The sequence below is a fragment of the Ambystoma mexicanum genome, chromosome 3q (genome assembly GCF_040938575.1).
Source record: "Ambystoma mexicanum isolate Mex_15411 chromosome 3q, UKY_AmexF1_1, whole genome shotgun sequence".
NCBI lineage: Eukaryota > Metazoa > Chordata > Amphibia > Caudata > Ambystomatidae > Ambystoma > Ambystoma mexicanum.
The window spans coordinates 120,775,033-120,793,408 of NC_090926.1; positions in this window are offsets into that span (position 1 = coordinate 120,775,033).

The window sequence follows — 18,376 nt, forward strand, 5'->3', positions numbered from 1 at the left end:
GAGTCTTCAGATTCCTCCTTGCTGCCAGGATTTGATGGGTACCCCCTCCACTGACCTAACTGGGCAGAGGTTTTCAGGATGCCCTTAATGGGCCTACTCTCCTGGGGTTCCCCACTGAACTGTACTGTACTTGGGTGCCCATACCCGGATGCCCACCCCTCCATTCCTGAGTGGTACTGGCCTATGAGCCCCATACTTTTAGCTGGATAGTAATCTGCCATCCCTGTGGCCCTGTGCTCATGTGCACCAGGGGACATGGGGGTGGCAGAGTCCAGGGACTGAGAGGTATGAGGGCCTCTGGTACTAGGGCTCCTGAGGTTATGCTCCGGAGTTTCCATTTCCCAGCGAACCTCATCTCTATCCGCCCCTGCTCCCTGTTGCAATGCAAGAGCCTGCATTTGTGCCTTCAGTTCCTCTGTTAAGGCCTTACTCGACTCTATCAGTTTCTCCTGCATCGCTACCTGTTGCTGGAGCCTATCATTGTGTTGACAGAGGGCCTCATTCTCCCTCTGTGCTTCCTGGTTGGTCCTGGAGAACTGGGCCAGTCTTTGCTGCAGGAGGTTTACCTCCTGGGCAATGTCCCTATTGGCCTGCTCCTTTCTTGCTAGAGCATCTTCCACCCTTCTGGTGTGCTCTACCAAGTTCTGGTTTTCTTTTTGGAGATCACCCAGCCCCTGGAGGGCCAGGTGATTTTCTTCAATTTCCTTTTTTAAGTGGCAGACTTCCTGGCCTATGGCGTCTCTTTCCTGACTAAGAGCCTGCATTTGTGCCGCCAGGTCGTCCCTTTGCCGTTGAAGGGCACCAGCTTTTTGGCGCTCCTCATCAAACTCTGCCTGGGTATCCAGGTCTTTCAGAATCAGTTTATTGCTCTCCTCTTTCTCTCTGTCTAGTTGGATTTGCAGGGTGGCTACCTGCTCTGTGCATGCCCTGTTGAAATTGATCTGTTGCTCCAGCTTTTTCTGGTTCTGCAGTAAGGAGTCCAAACTGTCTTGGGGCTCCTTCTGCAGGGCCAGAAATCGGGTATCCTGGTCTGTCTTTTCCTGTTGTAGGATGCCCATATCCTCTTTTATTTTAATGATATATTGCCTACTATCATTTTCTGCCTCCTGGCTCCTCTGCAGCCTCTGCTCAGAAGAGTCCAGATCAGATTGGGCCTTCTGTAATGCCATCTGTTGCCTATTTGCCAGATTTTGGCTTTCAGCACATCTATCCTGCATGTCTCCCATATATAGGTACAGGTATGCTGCTATCCTGGCAATCTTATTGTGTTCCTCTTTGGCTTTAGGAGCCATATATAGTTCACTCAGGGCCACATGTAAGGGACCCTGATCTCTATATATATCTGACCCTGTTTCAGTGACCTGTTGTGTGATGGCCTGCAACCACACATCCTGGCCCTGTTCGGTCCATTCACCTCTCACAAATAGCTTATGCAAGAGGTGCTCTCTGGCTATTTTCATGTCTACTAAGGTCGTCATTCTAGAGATTGGTCTCTGTCCTGACTTACAGAAGTTTGTATTTTATTTTTGCAGAACAGAACTTTTCTTGGAGTGTCCCTTTGAGGAGTGCTTTACAGCGTAACACAGCGTGGTGATCCGACCGGATATATGTATCCCGTCAGTTAGCACACTGTATTAAGCTGCACAAGTGGTAAATCTAACCCAACGTCTCGGCTCGAGCCCCCAATTTGTAAGGGGATTCAATTCAACACTACAGCTAAGTCAACGCCTAGTCTATAATACTGAATGAAAATCCTTATTGATATATCTTTAGGTCCAGTTCATGCGTTCTGGATGACTACCCCTATATAACACCCCTCTCTTGGAATCCCCCTGACCCCACTGAGCCAAGAAGTAGTTCTGTTTTGCAAGTTAAAAGGTTTATTTGATAATTTAAACAATAGATATATATCACCCTTTATAGTAAATTAATAATTGAATATCACACTTAATCTGATATGATAAATATTAACAACGGAGAATCTGGCACTAACACGCTTCTCTATAATCAATAAGGAGTTGACATGAAATGGATAAGGTAGCACACTGGTAAATAGGTACAGAAGTATAATGTGGTAGAGAATGCTTTATAAGGTTCAAGGAAATGCAAGGTTGAATGAATGAAATGCAGTATAGAAATACTCAATATGATTTCAACAAAACAATGTAATCACTTTTCTCTGGCAATCCCCTCCCCCCTTTTATGCAATGCAAGGAAATGGAAGGAAAACACACAGTTCTCAGAAATGCAATCAAATGTGATTCAGTTCACCCCAGCAAGCTTAGACTACAGAAGTTTGAAAACACAGGCCCAAATTGCTTTGATATGTGCTGGCAATGAATTGAAAAGTATGCTAAAATACTTTTAATTCCCTTTCAGAGGTTCAGGGTGATTGGTATCTAGTTAATATTAGTCCAGGCTCACACTAGCAATGATGCAGGGATAGTTAGCAGGTTAAACGAATTTCTGGCAATGGAAGGCAAGCAGCAGCAGCTTTTTACACGTGAAGAAATTTGCAAATCGCGGCAAAATTCGCGGATGCGCCGAGCGCTATGACAGAGGAACCACAAGGACTATCTCTATCGTTTTGGGGTCCTAGGAATGCCTAGGATCTCAGCTTCCAAATGAAAGTTATTGCAAGTCTCTAGCCCAAACGGTTGCGGAGATATGACCGATTTACTAGAGGTCGTTTTTGGTTTTTGCAAATTTTAAACGCACACTTTTTCAGCTTTAAAAATGATGGCAGGATAACACAATTGCTAAGCTGCAGTTCTACTTAGGTTAAAAATGGATTGAATTATATTATTTTAACTAAGAGATGGGTTCTACACAGTTTTACTATGTACTCACACTATATTCTTGAATTAAATGGGCCTCGTCACGGATCTGGTCAGGGTTTTAAACTGGACTCTGGTCTGGTCTGGTCTGGCCTCTGCACTTCACAGTGATCTGGGTCAGCTCTCTCTGCTGGTCTGGGTCTCTCTGGGTACAGCACTGCTTTCTCTCTGGTCTGGTCTCTTAGTTCTGGATAGATTGAAGTCTCTAGTTTGGCTCTCTGGTGGTTTGATGGAGGTAAAGTATGGATTTTTCCGGCAGAGCGTCCCGCTGCAGATGGAATTGAAAAAGTCCCTATCTGTCCTGTCTGTCTGCTTTTATGTGTTTAGAATGTGGGTGTGTTCTAGCATCACTGACCCTACCTCTCTCTCAGCTTCTAATTGGTCAAACTTCCATTTATCATTTGATTGGGGAATGAACTGTGAGTCAGAGTGATGTCATTTTACAGCCTGCAGAAAGTCCACTCCTCCTGTCAACTTACACACAAATCTAGATTTGAAACAAATACATATTTGCAGAGGTACATATTGTTTTAAAATCATATGCACCCATCATGCATTACAGGAGGTATCCCCTGTTCAAACTCTGCTCTTCCTGGGAGCTTGCATTCAGAAATGGCACATATTTCACTTTTTAACTGATTTTGCAATTTCTGACATTGACCCAACTTTACATACATGTGCGCAGGGAGTACGGACATTAACTGATGAAGTTTCAGATTTTTAACATGCATACATTTAGAGTTATCCCCACTTTTCCGCTGACACCCCCCTGAACATACCACCGGTTCTAAAAACCTCTTAAACTGTGGGCAGAAAAATCACAAGAATTATGGTATCATTTATAAAATTTTCACATGTCCGCTCTATGAGTTATTCATCTTTTTAAAGTTATGTTCTGGCTCCAAAGGGGTGTGGTTTACCCTCAGCACAAGGTTGAATTTCTGGTTTTTCCAGTTCTGCCAAGCCAGCTTGCTCTCACAGGCAGTGCCCCTCCCCTTTCCTCAGGAGGAAGCCACTTTTTACGACCATTTACGACTCCTGCCAATAAAACCTTTGCCTGAGCCAGGACAGGGCTTTGTACACTTTCCTGCAGAGCACAGGTAATTCAATTATCAGATAGATGGCATATCCTTAGTGTGAGCAGCAAAAGGGCAGCTAGGCCTGGGAACACAGCTGTGACTCAAGTTTCACTCCTGATGGGGGTAGTTGCCAGGCAAATTGGAATCTCTTTAAGCTGTTTCTGCATTCAAATAAAACTAAACATTTTCACATATGCAGCTAGAAGGCTGATTCTAAGTTTAAAACTATGACATTTAAACAATTGCAACCTATGTGACACTCAAAAGTAGGTCACTCAGTCAATTTAAACATTTAGATTTTTTTTAGTGTCTTTCAGTCCAAATTTACTTAAACTGCTGACTCCATAGCAGTTTTGTTATAAGCATTGTTTTGGGCTCTTCATTTCCCAGATTTTGTAGGCACACAACACTCCATTCTACCAAATGTCTGCTGGTGTTCAGTGAATATTTTGCACATATTGCAATGTTTGAAATAGGCACTTTGGCTTGCCTTCAGAGAAACACAGGGTGGTTTTAAACTGCCGGCTTTTGGATAGTGGTGAGTACTTGTACTGCACCCATTTTTTGGGATTTAAGAAAATGAATTCCCCACAATTCTAGGTTGCATTTGGCAATCAGCATTGCCATTCCCAATGGTTTCAGACTACTGTGTGGGTAGTCCAATGGTGGTTTTAGGCAGTTTCCTTCTGTGCCCATAACATCGGCAAAAATGAGTGGCAGCCTATTCTTCATGCATTTCCCTGTGCATTTTCTGGGAAGCTCTGGCCATCATGAGGTTTTCCATGTCAGTACTGCACAGTTTTGAGGTAGGGCTCGGATGCATGGGTAAATACATCCCACAAGCCCCCCTCTTGCGATGGCCATTCTATTTCACGAATGGGACTCGCAAGACCTGGGATGTTTCCTCATCTTCTTCCAATAGATGGCACAGTTCAGCATCTTTTCCTCCATCCGGTACTGATCGATCGGTTCTCCTCGCCGGTCCTGATGGGAATATTGGGCGGTCCACTGGGCCCATTGGATCTTCGTTCCCGGTCTCCGGATCGCCCTCCTTGGCCCGTCTTCAGGTTTTCTTTCTCCTAGGACGACAAAGGAAGAGCGGCAATACCTACTCATAGACGTTTTTCCACCACTGTTGAGATAGTGGGGCAGCATATGCATTTCATCATAACAAAACATTACATTCTTATTTTGAAAAAAAAAACAGTATAACTAAGAGACAGTTTCATGCAAATCACAATATTTTAGGGACTAGATGTGGTATGTTTTATGATTGGAACTGAATTAGTCTGAGACAGTACCCGCTAGGATTCCAGAGGATTCCTCCAGTTGTTGCAGAGTGTGTCTGGGATGGCAACATTTCAACTGGTTTATGTGGACCCACTTGTCTTCCCCCTCGGCCAAAGGACCTTTGGGGATGTGGATTTTGTAGGCCACCGGGGAGATCTTGTCGATGATCTCAAAGGGTCCTTTCCATGTAGGCAAAAATTTGCGCTGCTTGGCCTGGTTCCTTTGGAAGTTGTATAGATAGACCCGGTCTCCCACTTGATATTCCTTCCTGGAAGTCTTCAGGTCATAGTGGGTCTTCATGCTATCAGCCGATCTTTCTAGATTCCGCTGAGCGTAAGCAAAAGCATGTTGGAGGTGTTTCCTTAAATTCTCCACATACTCATGAGTAGTGGAGGCATTTATCAGTGTCTGCTCTTGGGTCCTGTAGAGCAAATGCTGAGGAAGCACCATCTTGCGCCCAGTCATCAACTCAAATGGTGACATTTTGGTTGCAGATGAAGGGGTAGATCTGATGGCCATTAGGACCAGAGGTAATCGGATATCCCAACTTGGCCCAGAATCTGCCACAAACTTCTTTAATATGCTCACAATTGTCCGGTTATATCTCTCTACTGCCCCAGAAGAAGCTGGTCTATAAGCAATATGCAGCTTTCTCTTGACCCCCAGTATCTCCCACATCTTTGTCATTACTTCACTGGTGAAGTGGCTACCTCTGTCTGACTCAATCCTTTGAGGTAGACCAAAACGGGAAAAGATGTGGTTAATCATCAAGGCAGCTGCCGTTTCTGCCTTGCAGTTTGGGGCTGGGAGACATTCCACCCACTTGGTAAACAAGCATGTCACAGTCAACATGTACTTATTCCCCCTAGCCGAGCGAATCACAGGGCCTACAAAGTCGATTCGTAAATCTGACCATGGGAGTGTCATTCCCCTCTTTTGTAAAGGTGCCCGGTGCGTGAGGGATGATGGCTGAAATTGTGCACACACAAGACACCCCTTCAAGTATTGGTCGAGGTCCTGCCCCATGTGTGGCCAGTATGCAACCTCTCTTAAGATTTCCAATGTTGTGTGAAACCCCCTATGACCGGCGGTGGCCGCATCATGGGCGTGACTTAACATCAGGCTTCGGAATGAGGTAGGAACCACCCACTGGTCGTGGCCAGCTTTGGATTTCCTTACTAACAAACCGTCTTGGATCCGGAACATTTTTGGACATTTCATCAACACTCTTAGGTCCTCTTTCCCAATATAATCGGTATCCGTCAGGGGAAAGTTCTCAGGGTCCTCCAGGTGCTGGTAAAATTTACCAATTATTGGATCCCCCTTCTGAGCAGTAATCAAATCAGCATCAGGGGTCTCCTTACTCCATTGTGCAATTGAAAGGTCGTTGTGAGCATTTGTCTGGGACCTAGTGATAGCAGTGACCTGGATTTCCCCCAATAGGGACTCAATCTCAATTAGATCCCCTTGGATGGCCTCGGTTTTGGCCAGCTGATCAGCTAAGTCATTTCCAGTTTTGTCTGGTCCCTCTACTTTGGAATGACCCTTGATATTTTTCCAATAGATGGTCATCTCATTCGAGGTGACCAAATCATCAATGTTTTGGATCAACTTCCCATGTTTCAAGGGTTTGTGGTTAGCACATAACATGCCTCTGGTTTTCCAATTAACCAGGTGCTCCACGAACCCGTTCCGTACATAATCCGAATCTGTGATTATGACCAGTTCGTGGAGTTGATGCTGGACAGCAGTGAGGATGGCCTGATGCACAGCCATCAATTCTGCCACCTGACTACTTCGGGGACCAATTTTGTATCCAGCGGAGGGTTCTGGGGACTCATTCACCCATGCATTCCCTACGCCAGCCACCAGTTCTTTCTCCCCGTTGTTGTCAACATGGTAAGAGCATCCATCCACATACACAGTGGGCATTCCCTCACACTTGTCTTCTTCAAAGACTTTGTGGGGGGAATTAAGGTATGCCTCCATGTTGTCCTTTATGTTTAGACTTTCGTCCTCGAGACAGTTTTCTCTGGCACAATCATGCAAGTCAGCCAGACCTTGCGCGAGGGGACTCTTCTTGTTTTGGCCATATCTGACCTCCACAGGAAAGCCTTGCATTGACAGAATCCAGGAAGTAATTCGGGAATTACTCACATTTCCGGCCCGGATTCTGTCACTTTGGAGATATTGCAGAGGCTGGTGTGGAGTCTCCACTATGATGTGTTCCCCCTGGATAAACGGGCGGTAATTCTTCAATGCCCACACCGTCGCCAGGAGTGCTTTCTCACAATCGTTGAATTTTTCCTCCACAGAGGATAAAGTTTTGCTCGCATAGGAGATTACTTTATTGACCTTGTCATGCTTTTGATATAATACTGCCGTCAAGCACGTATTAGAGAACCCTGTCTCCAGGAAGAACTCCTTGTTTCTGACCGGGTAAGCTAGGCAAGGCGCTTGTGAGAGGCTTCTTTTGAGTTGTTTTACTGCCTCGGCTTGTTCTAGACCCCATTCCCACTTGACCCCCCCCCTTCAGGAGATGAATCAGGGGTCTGGTGATCTCTGCGTAGCCCTCAATGAACTTCCTGCTGTAATTAGTCAGTCCAAGGAGGCTCCTTAGTTCTCGCAGAGTTGTGGGGTCTTTCAGTTTCTGAAGTGCTTCCACTTTCTTTTCTTGGGGACAGAGGCCCTGAGGAGTAATCTCATGCCCCAAGAAATTAACACGGGTTCTACACCACTGTGCTTTCTGAAAGGAAAGTTTTGCTCCGGCGGCCCTCAACTGTGTCAGAACATAACAGATCTCTGCTATGTGTTCCTCAACAGTTGAGCTTTTGATGAGGACATCATCTACATAAGCCAGGTTACCCCTTGCACCCAAGTCGGGCATGGCCTTGTGTAGAAAAATGTTGAACTCATTACCGGAGTTAAGGTATCCGAAGGGAGTCCGGGTCCAGGTGTACTGCTGGCCCCCAAAGGTAAAAGCCAGTTTGTATTGGTCCTCCCTACTGACAGGCACAGTCCAGTACCCATTGGTCAGGTCTATTGCAGAGAATACCTGTGACCCCTGAATCTGGGCCAGCCCTTGGTCAATGTAGGGCAGAGGCCATCGGGAAGTATGGACCCGTTTGTTGAGCTCCCTGAGGTCAGCGCAGAGTCTCCACTGGCCGTTTGGCTTCAATATTCCCAGCACCGGATTATTGAAGGTGCTGTGGACTGGACGGATTATTCCCCGGGACTCAAGGTTCTTAATTATTTCAGTAAGGGACTCCATTGATGCGAGAGGCAAGCGATATTGCTTCACAAACACAGGAGTCATGCCAGGGTCCGTGGGGATTGTTGTTGTGTGGATGTCAGTGCGACCACAGTCATATGAGTCTACCGCAAAGAGATCTTGGAAATCCAAGAAAACTTGTTTCAACTTTTGCTTTTGTTCCAGAGTCACACAGGCATCAGCTAGGTTGACTCTCTCTTCCACCATCTGCCTGAAGCCTGGAAAGACTTCTGGTTTGGCTATTTCAGCGGCCTCCTCCAGCTGGGTGGAGAAGTCCCTGGTTAGAGTGCTGATTTGGACCGGAGGCTTCAGGTGGGAAAGGCAGCCCTCATGGACCTGGAAAATCACCTCATCCCTCCTGAAGTCACAAGTCACATCTTCCTTACCATAGGGGCAGGAAGTGTACACCAGGAAGTTCCCCCCATGCCGGGTAAAGATCCTGTCTGGTGTTGTATTGTCATCACTGTCACTGTCAAAACAGTCCTTGGGGATTGGTCCTAACAGTTCATTTACAAGATCAATGGAGAAATGCCGGTCATCAACCGCCATTCCAATAATGGTGCCTGCGGCTAGAGTAATACTCTTTAAGTCGCTGTTATCCACCTCTATTAGAATGGTGTCATGTTCTATGGTGACTAATGGAGTTGGGTTTACCCCCAACCCTTGCTGTTGGAGAGAAGCATTTAGATGTATGTAAGCATCAGGGTTTTTCAACTCTTGTCCCCTTTTAACTTTCACTTCCAGGTAGAATTGTCGGGTCCTTTCTGGGATGGTGACTTCCTCTTTAACCTGAATTTCAACTGCATAAGGTAGTAATTGAGCTGACCTAAATGCTTTTTCTGGATCATCAAAGCCCATGGGATTATCCGCTAATCGGGACCAAGCTTTGAAGTTTATTAGGTCCAAACTAATGGCAAAGCGATTGAGAATGTCACTGCCTAAGTAAAAGGCGGCAGGGACGTCTCGCACGACCCAACAATTGTGGACTATGCTCTTGTTGCCAATGGAGATTTTGAGCATACACCTGCTTGGCAGGAGATGTTTTGAATTGGGTGCTTCCAGGTCCATTTCCCACTTGTCTATCAGTTTGAAGGTGGGAATGGCTGGATCTTTTGGGAGTTGGCGAAACATGGCTTCGCTGATGAAGCTCTTACCGTTGTTCACACACACTCGAGCGAGAACAGAGTCCTTCCCATCATTTAACTGAACAGGGATGAACAACTGCTCTCCAATTTGCTGAATATCAGCCAGGCTCTGAGCTGATTTCACATCTTTCTGGACTATAGGAGTGGGAGTTTCTGATTGTGGATTAGTATAGAATTTCAGAGTGTTTCCTTCCAGCGTGGAATACCACCTTAAACTGGAAGGAAGGTTGATTTTCAGAAATAGAGAGGACCCCCCATCACCAGTCTGTTGTCCTACTGCTATGACTGTCACGTCTGGAATCTGGTTGTTCTGGAAGTGAAATTCTACTTGGTCAGATTTTTGTTCAACCATGTGGCATGTGCCGTTTAAACTAACATGGTTGACACTCTGTTTTAATTTTATTGGTCGGCTAGTCTGGGTCCAGAGGACCTTGTTTACACAATCTATTAGGGGTGACAACCTTCTCAGGAGGTCATTCCCTAGTAAACAAGGGGTGCCCTCTGGGGTCACAACTATGACCGGGTGTTTCAACTTATGTCGCCCAATTTTAATGTCCAAGTCTGCAGTCCCCTCAACGGGAATTTCCTTCCCGTCAAAGTTCTGTAGTTGTCCCGGAAGAGAGGTGAGAGGAATTTGGTAATTCTCTCCCCTTCCTGCATTCAGTTCGTCAAAGGCCCTTCTGGACAGAAGGGTAGCTTGAGATCCAGTGTCCACCAGTGCCGAGATTGTACCCTGCCCCTGTACTTGTACCGGGGCATAATATCTTCCCTCCTTCTCCTCAAGGGGGCACAGATAGTGTACATTTTTGGACAACTGGTGGGCTAATTTTCTGGTTTTGGACATCGCTAGCGAAGAGATTTGGGCAGAATCTTGTGGAGAGCCTTGGGAATCTGAAAGAAAAATTTGGCAACTGGAGATCAGAGCCATTGTGGGTTCCCCTGGCTCCGGTTCTGGGCCGCCCCCCCCTTTTTGGAGGCAGTCACCAGGATGGGTTCGAACCAGGGGATTTTCTTGATGTTGGTTCTGGGATGAGATGGTGGGCGGCGGTAGCTCAGTCTCCACATCTCCCCAGTCTGGATTTGCATTCCTAGGGACCCATTTTTCTTTGGGAGGAGTTCCCCCCTCTCTGAAGGAGAAGATCCTTTTCCCAGGATCCTCTGAGGATCCCTCTCCCTCAAATTGGAAGATCTGTACCTCCTCCTCAAATTGAGTCTGTTTGGGTCTTTTGTTTCTCCTACCCCCCCTCTGCTCCTTAGGAGGCAGACTTTCAGGGGCAAGAGATTTTGTTTCCGGTTCCTGGGTTTCCAGGGGCTGTTTACAAGTGAGGAAGGAAGCTTCCTCCAAGGCTTTACACCCCCCTTCCCCTTGTGCCTCCTCCCTGGGAACCGGTGAGTTATCGGGGTGCTGCCCCCGTCATTGTTCTGGAGCACCAGGTCCAGAGTTGGGTGCGTTCTGCGCCGGCATGCTGATCTGAGGGTTCTGCTGAGCCCTCAGTATGTGACCCATATCCCGCGCCATGTTTTGAACCTGGCGCTCTAACTGGGAAACCCGCTCAGGCTGATACGGGGCCCTGTTTTCTCCCCTGGGCTGATCCCGGGAAGGGTAGCTGTCCCTCCTCTGGTAATACCCCGGGTTGGGAAGATTTGGGTACCCCTCCACCCTTGGCCTCCCCTCTCCCGGATTCAGTGGTCTGGGCTCAGGGAATTGGGGAAAGAAGGATGGATGGTTTTGGGGCTGAAAGTCGGGTGGATATCTGGGGAAAAAGTTCTGCCCAGGGTTTGGTAAATTTCTGCCCTCCTGTGGGAAGCTTGGAGGGAAGTTCCCTGGGTTAGGTGCTTGGCTGGATCCCCCCCCTTGGGCTGGAGGAGTCCACACATAACCCAGGATGGGTCGATTTCCCTTGTAACGGGGACTTACATATTCAGGAGAGCGAGGGACCCCATTTGTGGGGCTGCCTCCTTGGCTCCCTGTCTGTGACTGGCCCGAGGACCTTCTGGGCCTAGCATTATTAGGTGCAGGTAGGTTTTTAGGCCCCCCCATCTCCAAATCTAAAACGGGGGTGACCTTTACCTCTGCCACCTTGGCAGCAGCAGGGGTGGTGTTGGCTTTGGGGTTTTTCTGGGCATTACTTTTGCTATCTACCGGTTTCTGCACCTCATAGATCCGGGTAGCCTGTTCAATGACCCAATCTAAGGATCTTTTCTCGTGAAAATCCCTCACGAGCTGGGTCATGATGTATTTGGGCAAGGCATGGAAAAACGTATTTATGAACTCTCTACTATCGGTGCGCACCCTTCTTGTGGTCTGTGCAAAAGCACGCTTTAACTCCTGCACAAATTCTTGTGGGGCCTGATCCTCCCCACATTGCAAATTGTAGGCTGCCTTGCGAGCCTCTTGAGGATTTCTGTGAACAGAAAAATGTTTCAGGATGGCCGCCTTATATGTGGACCATCTTAAATGATTTTGGTCCTCCAGCCCCGCAAAGAAACTGGAGTATTCCGGGGAGAATGTCCACTTTACATATTGAATACAGCTTTGGCTGTCCTTCAAATGGAAAGTCTCCATCATTTGTTCAAACAACTCTAAGTGCTCCCAAACAGAATACTTAGCGTTCTTATGGTAAGGCGTGATGACGCTCCTGATCGCCTTAATCTGCTTTAAGGGGTCCTTAAGCAAGGCCCTTTTTGCCTTATTGGCCTTTTTGGTTCGGGTAACCCTTGTCCATTCATCCTCAGACTCAGAGGCACTGCTCCCAGAGGTTCCCGTCTGATCTTCCAGGTTTTCCCGGATTCTGCGAGCCTGGGTATGGCTGGCAGAATGTGGGGACCTGGTCTCCTGTGTCCTGCGCAGTTCAGAGGAGTCTTCAGATTCCTCCTTGCTGCCAGGATTTGATGGGTACCCCCTCCACTGACCTAACTGGGCAGAGGTTTTCAGGTTGCCCTTAATGGGCCTACTCTCCTGGGGTTCCCCACTGAACTGTACTGTACTTGGGTGCCCATACCCGGATGCCCACCCCTCCATTCCTGAGTGGTACTGGCCTATGAGCCCCATACTTTTAGCTGGATAGTAATCTGCCATCCCTGTGGCCCTGTGCTCATGTGCACCAGGGGACATGGGGGTGGCAGAGTCCAGGGACTGAGAGGTATGAGGGCCTCTGGTACTAGGGCTCCTGAGGTTATGCTCCGGAGTTTCCATTTCCCAGCGAACCTCATCTCTATCCGCCCCTGCTCCCTGTTGCAATGCAAGAGCCTGCATTTGTGCCTTCAGTTCCTCTGTTAAGGCCTTACTCGACTCTATCAGTTTCTCCTGCATCGCTACCTGTTGCTGGAGCCTATCATTGTGTTGACAGAGGGCCTCATTCTCCCTCTGTGCTTCCTGGTTGGTCCTGGAGAACTGGGCCAGTCTTTGCTGCAGGAGGTTTACCTCCTGGGCAATGTCCCTATTGGCCTGCTCCTTTCTTGCTAGAGCATCTTCCACCCTTCTGGTGTGCTCTACCAAGTTCTGGTTTTCTTTTTGGAGATCACCCAGCCCCTGGAGGGCCAGGTGATTTTCTTCAATTTCCTTTTTTAAGTGGCAGACTTCCTGGCCTATGGCGTCTCTTTCCTGACTAAGAGCCTGCATTTGTGCCGCCAGGTCGTCCCTTTGCCGTTGAAGGGCACCAGCTTTTTGGCGCTCCTCATCAAACTCTGCCTGGGTATCCAGGTCTTTCAGAATCAGTTTATTGCTCTCCTCTTTCTCTCTGTCTAGTTGGATTTGCAGGGTGGCTACCTGCTCTGTGCATGCCCTGTTGAAATTGATCTGTTGCTCCAGCTTTTTCTGGTTCTGCAGTAAGGAGTCCAAACTGTCTTGGTGCTCCTTCTGCAGGGCCAGAAATCGGGTATCCTGGTCTGTCTTTTCCTGTTGTAGGATGCCCATATCCTCTTTTATTTTAATGATATATTGCCTACTATCATTTTCTGCCTCCTGGCTCCTCTGCAGCCTCTGCTCAGAAGAGTCCAGATCAGATTGGGCCTTCTGTAATGCCATCTGTTGCCTATTTGCCAGATTTTGGCTTTCAGCACATCTATCCTGCATGTCTCCCATATATAGGTACAGGTATGCTGCTATCCTGGCAATCTTATTGTGTTCCTCTTTGGCTTTAGGAGCCATATATAGTTCACTCAGGGCCACATGTAAGGGACCCTGATCTCTATATATATCTGACCCTGTTTCAGTGACCTGTTGTGTGATGGCCTGCAACCACACATCCTGGCCCTGTTCGGTCCATTCACCTCTCACAAATAGCTTATGCAAGAGGTGCTCTCTGGCTATTTTCATGTCTACTAAGGTCGTCATTCTAGAGATTGGTCTCTGTCCTGACTTACAGAAGTTTGTATTTTATTTTTGCAGAACAGAACTTTTCTTGGAGTGTCCCTTTGAGGAGTGCTTTACAGCGTAACACAGCGTGGTGATCCGACCGGATATATGTATCCCGTCAGTTAGCACACTGTATTAAGCTGCACAAGTGGTAAATCTAACCCAACGTCTCGGCTCGAGCCCCCAATTTGTAAGGGGATTCAATTCAACACTACAGCTAAGTCAACGCCTAGTCTATAATACTGAATGAAAATCCTTATTGATATATCTTTAGGTCCAGTTCATGCGTTCTGGATGACTACCCCTATATAACACCCCTCTCTTGGAATCCCCCTGACCCCACTGAGCCAAGAAGTAGTTCTGTTTTGCAAGTTAAAAGGTTTATTTGATAATTTAAACAATAGATATATATCACCCTTTATAGTAAATTAATAATTGAATATCACACTTAATCTGATATGATAAATATTAACAACGGAGAATCTGGCACTAACACGCTTCTCTATAATCAATAAGGAGTTGACATGAAATGGATAAGGTAGCACACTGGTAAATAGGTACAGAAGTATAATGTGGTAGAGAATGCTTTATAAGGTTCAAGGAAATGCAAGGTTGAATGAATGAAATGCAGTATAGAAATACTCAATATGATTTCAACAAAACAATGTAATCACTTTTCTCTGGCAATCCCCTCCCCCCTTTTATGCAATGCAAGGAAATGGAAGGAAAACACACAGTTCTCAGAAATGCAATCAAATGTGATTCAGTTCACCCCAGCAAGCTTAGACTACAGAAGTTTGAAAACACAGGCCCAAATTGCTTTGATATGTGCTGGCAATGAATTGAAAAGTATGCTAAAATACTTTTAATTCCCTTTCAGAGGTTCAGGGTGATTGGTATCTAGTTAATATTAGTCCAGGCTCACACTAGCAATGATGCAGGGATAGTTAGCAGGTTAAACGAATTTCTGGCAATGGAAGGCAAGCAGCAGCAGCTTTTTACACGTGAAGAAATTTGCAAATCGCGGCAAAATTCGCGGATGCGCCGAGCGCTATGACAGAGGAACCACAAGGACTATCTCTATCGTTTTGGGGTCCTAGGAATGCCTAGGATCTCAGCTTCCAAATGAAAGTTATTGCAAGTCTCTAGCCCAAACGGTTGCGGAGATATGACCGATTTACTAGAGGTCGTTTTTGGTTTTTGCAAATTTTAAACGCACACTTTTTCAGCTTTAAAAATGATGGCAGGATAACACAATTGCTAAGCTGCAGTTCTACTTAGGTTAAAAATGGATTGAATTATATTATTTTAACTAAGAGATGGGTTCTACACAGTTTTACTATGTACTCACACTATATTCTTGAATTAAATGGGCCTCGTCACGGATCTGGTCAGGGTTTTAAACTGGACTCTGGTCTGGTCTGGTCTGGCCTCTGCACTTCACAGTGATCTGGGTCAGCTCTCTCTGCTGGTCTGGGTCTCTCTGGGTACAGCACTGCTTTCTCTCTGGTCTGGTCTCTTAGTTCTGGATAGATTGAAGTCTCTAGTTTGGCTCTCTGGTGGTTTGATGGAGGTAAAGTATGGATTTTTCCGGCAGAGCGTCCCGCTGCAGATGGAATTGAAAAAGTCCCTATCTGTCCTGTCTGTCTGCTTTTATGTGTTTAGAATGTGGGTGTGTTCTAGCATCACTGACCCTACCTCTCTCTCAGCTTCTAATTGGTCAAACTTCCATTTATCATTTGATTGGGGAATGAACTGTGAGTCAGAGTGATGTCATTTTACAGCCTGCAGAAAGTCCACTCCTCCTGTCAACTTACACACAAATCTAGATTTGAAACAAATACATATTTGCAGAGGTACATATTGTTTTAAAATCATATGCACCCATCATGCATTACAGGAGGTATCCCCTGTTCAAACTCTGCTCTTCCTGGGAGCTTGCATTCAGAAATGGCACATATTTCACTTTTTAACTGATTTTGCAATTTCTGACATTGACCCAACTTTACATACATGTGCGCAGGGAGTACGGACATTAACTGATGAAGTTTCAGATTTTTAACATGCATACATTTAGAGTTATCCCCACTTTTCCGCTGACACCCCCCTGAACATACCACCGGTTCTAAAAACCTCTTAAACTGTGGGCAGAAAAATCACAAGAATTATGGTATCATTTATAAAATTTTCACATGTCCGCTCTATGAGTTATTCATCTTTTTAAAGTTATGTTCTGGCTCCAAAGGGGTGTGGTTTACCCTCAGCACAAGGTTGAATTTCTGGTTTTTCCAGTTCTGCCAAGCCAGCTTGCTCTCACAGGCAGTGCCCCTCCCCTTTCCTCAGGAGGAAGCCACTTTTTACGACCATTTACAACTCCTGCCAATAAAACCTTTGCCTGAGCCAGGACAGGGCTTTGTTCACTTTCCTGCAGAGCACAGGTAATTCAATTATCAGATAGATGGCATATCCTTAGTGTGAGCAGCAAAAGGGCAGCTAGGCCTGGGAACACAGCTGTGACTCAAGTTTCACTCCTGATGGGGGTAGTTGCCAGGCAAATTGGAATCTCTTTAAGCTGTCATTTCTGTTCCCCAGTTTCTGCATTCAAATAAAACTAAACATTTTCACATATGCAGCTAGAAGGCTGATTCTAAGTTTAAAACTATGACATTTAAACAATTGCAACCTATGTGACACTCAAAAGTAGGTCACTCAGTCAATTTAAACATTTAGATTTTTTTTAGTGTCTTTCAGTCCAAATTTACTTAAACTGCTGACTCCATAGCAGTTTTGTTATAAGCATTGTTTTGGGCTCTTCATTTCCCAGATTTTGTAGGCACACAGCACTCCATTCTACCAAATGTCTGCTGGTGTTCAGTGAATATTTTGCACATATTGCAATGTTTGAAATAGGCACTTTGGCTTGCCTTCAGAGAAACACAGGGTGGTTTTAAACTGCCGGCTTTTGGATAGTGGTGAGTACTGGTACTGCACCCATTTTTTGGGATTTAAGAAAATGAATTCCCCACAATTCTAGGTTGCATTTGGCAATCAGCATTGCCATTCCCAATGGTTTCAGACTACTGTGTGGGTAGTCCAATGGTGGTTTTAGGCAGTTTCCTTCTGTGCCCATAACATCGGCAAAAATGAGTGGCAGCCTATTCTTCATGCATTTCCCTGTGCATTTTCTGGGAAGCTCTGGCCATCATGAGGTTTTCCATGTCAGTACTGCACAGTTTTGAGGTAGGGCTCGGATGCATGGGTAAATACATCCCACAGTTGAGAGTGATCTTTTCTGATAAGTAAGGAGGGGCGTCAGCGGAGAGGAATATGGACTATCCCATGACCCATTGGTCCTGAGGAAATCGAGCAGCAAGGGAAAGGCGTGATATACAGATCTACGCCCTAGCAAGAGGTCTCTAGATATACCCTCGGTGTAATTATCTGACATTACTTACGATTGGAGGATGAAATGGTACCTTCCGCTGGATCACAGAAGAAACAAGGAATATGTCATTTGCATTAGGAGTGCGGATGGTGCCAAAAGAATTTAAAAGAAACAAAGAAAAACAGATGGATAATACCACATTATGCATGCCAATGTACAATTTGGGCATATGTTTTGATTGAAGTATTTTGTTGTCATATGCAGCTTTGTCCTGAGAAAGACGAATCTATGCCATGCACTGCACTGTCCCTTCGCCCTTTTCCCTGCACTTTCCCTCTTCCCCAATGCCATGCACTTGCGTGATCTGAATGACACCCGGCCAAGTATGATCGTTGTCTGTCCCCCCTTTGTTCCCCCTCCCCTGCCTCATCGCGCCTTGAAACACTTGTGTATAGCCGCGTTATAAATGCCACATCATGTCATATCAATCATCAGTTGGCATGTTTCCAATTAGGTGAATGAGTAGTGATAACAGTCAGTTAGCACCTTTGTGATAATATATTGACAATTTGCACTTTAGAGAAACGACTTTTAGCACTTTAGTAATATGGACAGTTAACACATGTGTGATCAAATTATTTAGCAATTTAGTGAGATGTAGAGGAAAACTGTATAGTTTCACCTAGATGGAATGGGAACTATGTGTTACTAATAGATTTCCATAAGTACCAGTCATTGTGGCATCTTCACTCTCTGTTTTGCGTATACCTTCCATTTTGTATACCATTGTGATAAAATGTGTTTTACGAGATTGCTTTTAACCTTATTGTGTGTTTGTGTATATCAAAATTACATGATTGTTTTTATGAATTGATATTAATAAAAATATGTATTGAATTCCTGCTCTTCTGCTGATGTAGAGTCCTTATTATGAAAAAAGGTTTATGGGCAGTTCCGTGAGACATTCTTCAGTGTTACAAGAACATTTGATTAGCCACATAAAAGCAAAACC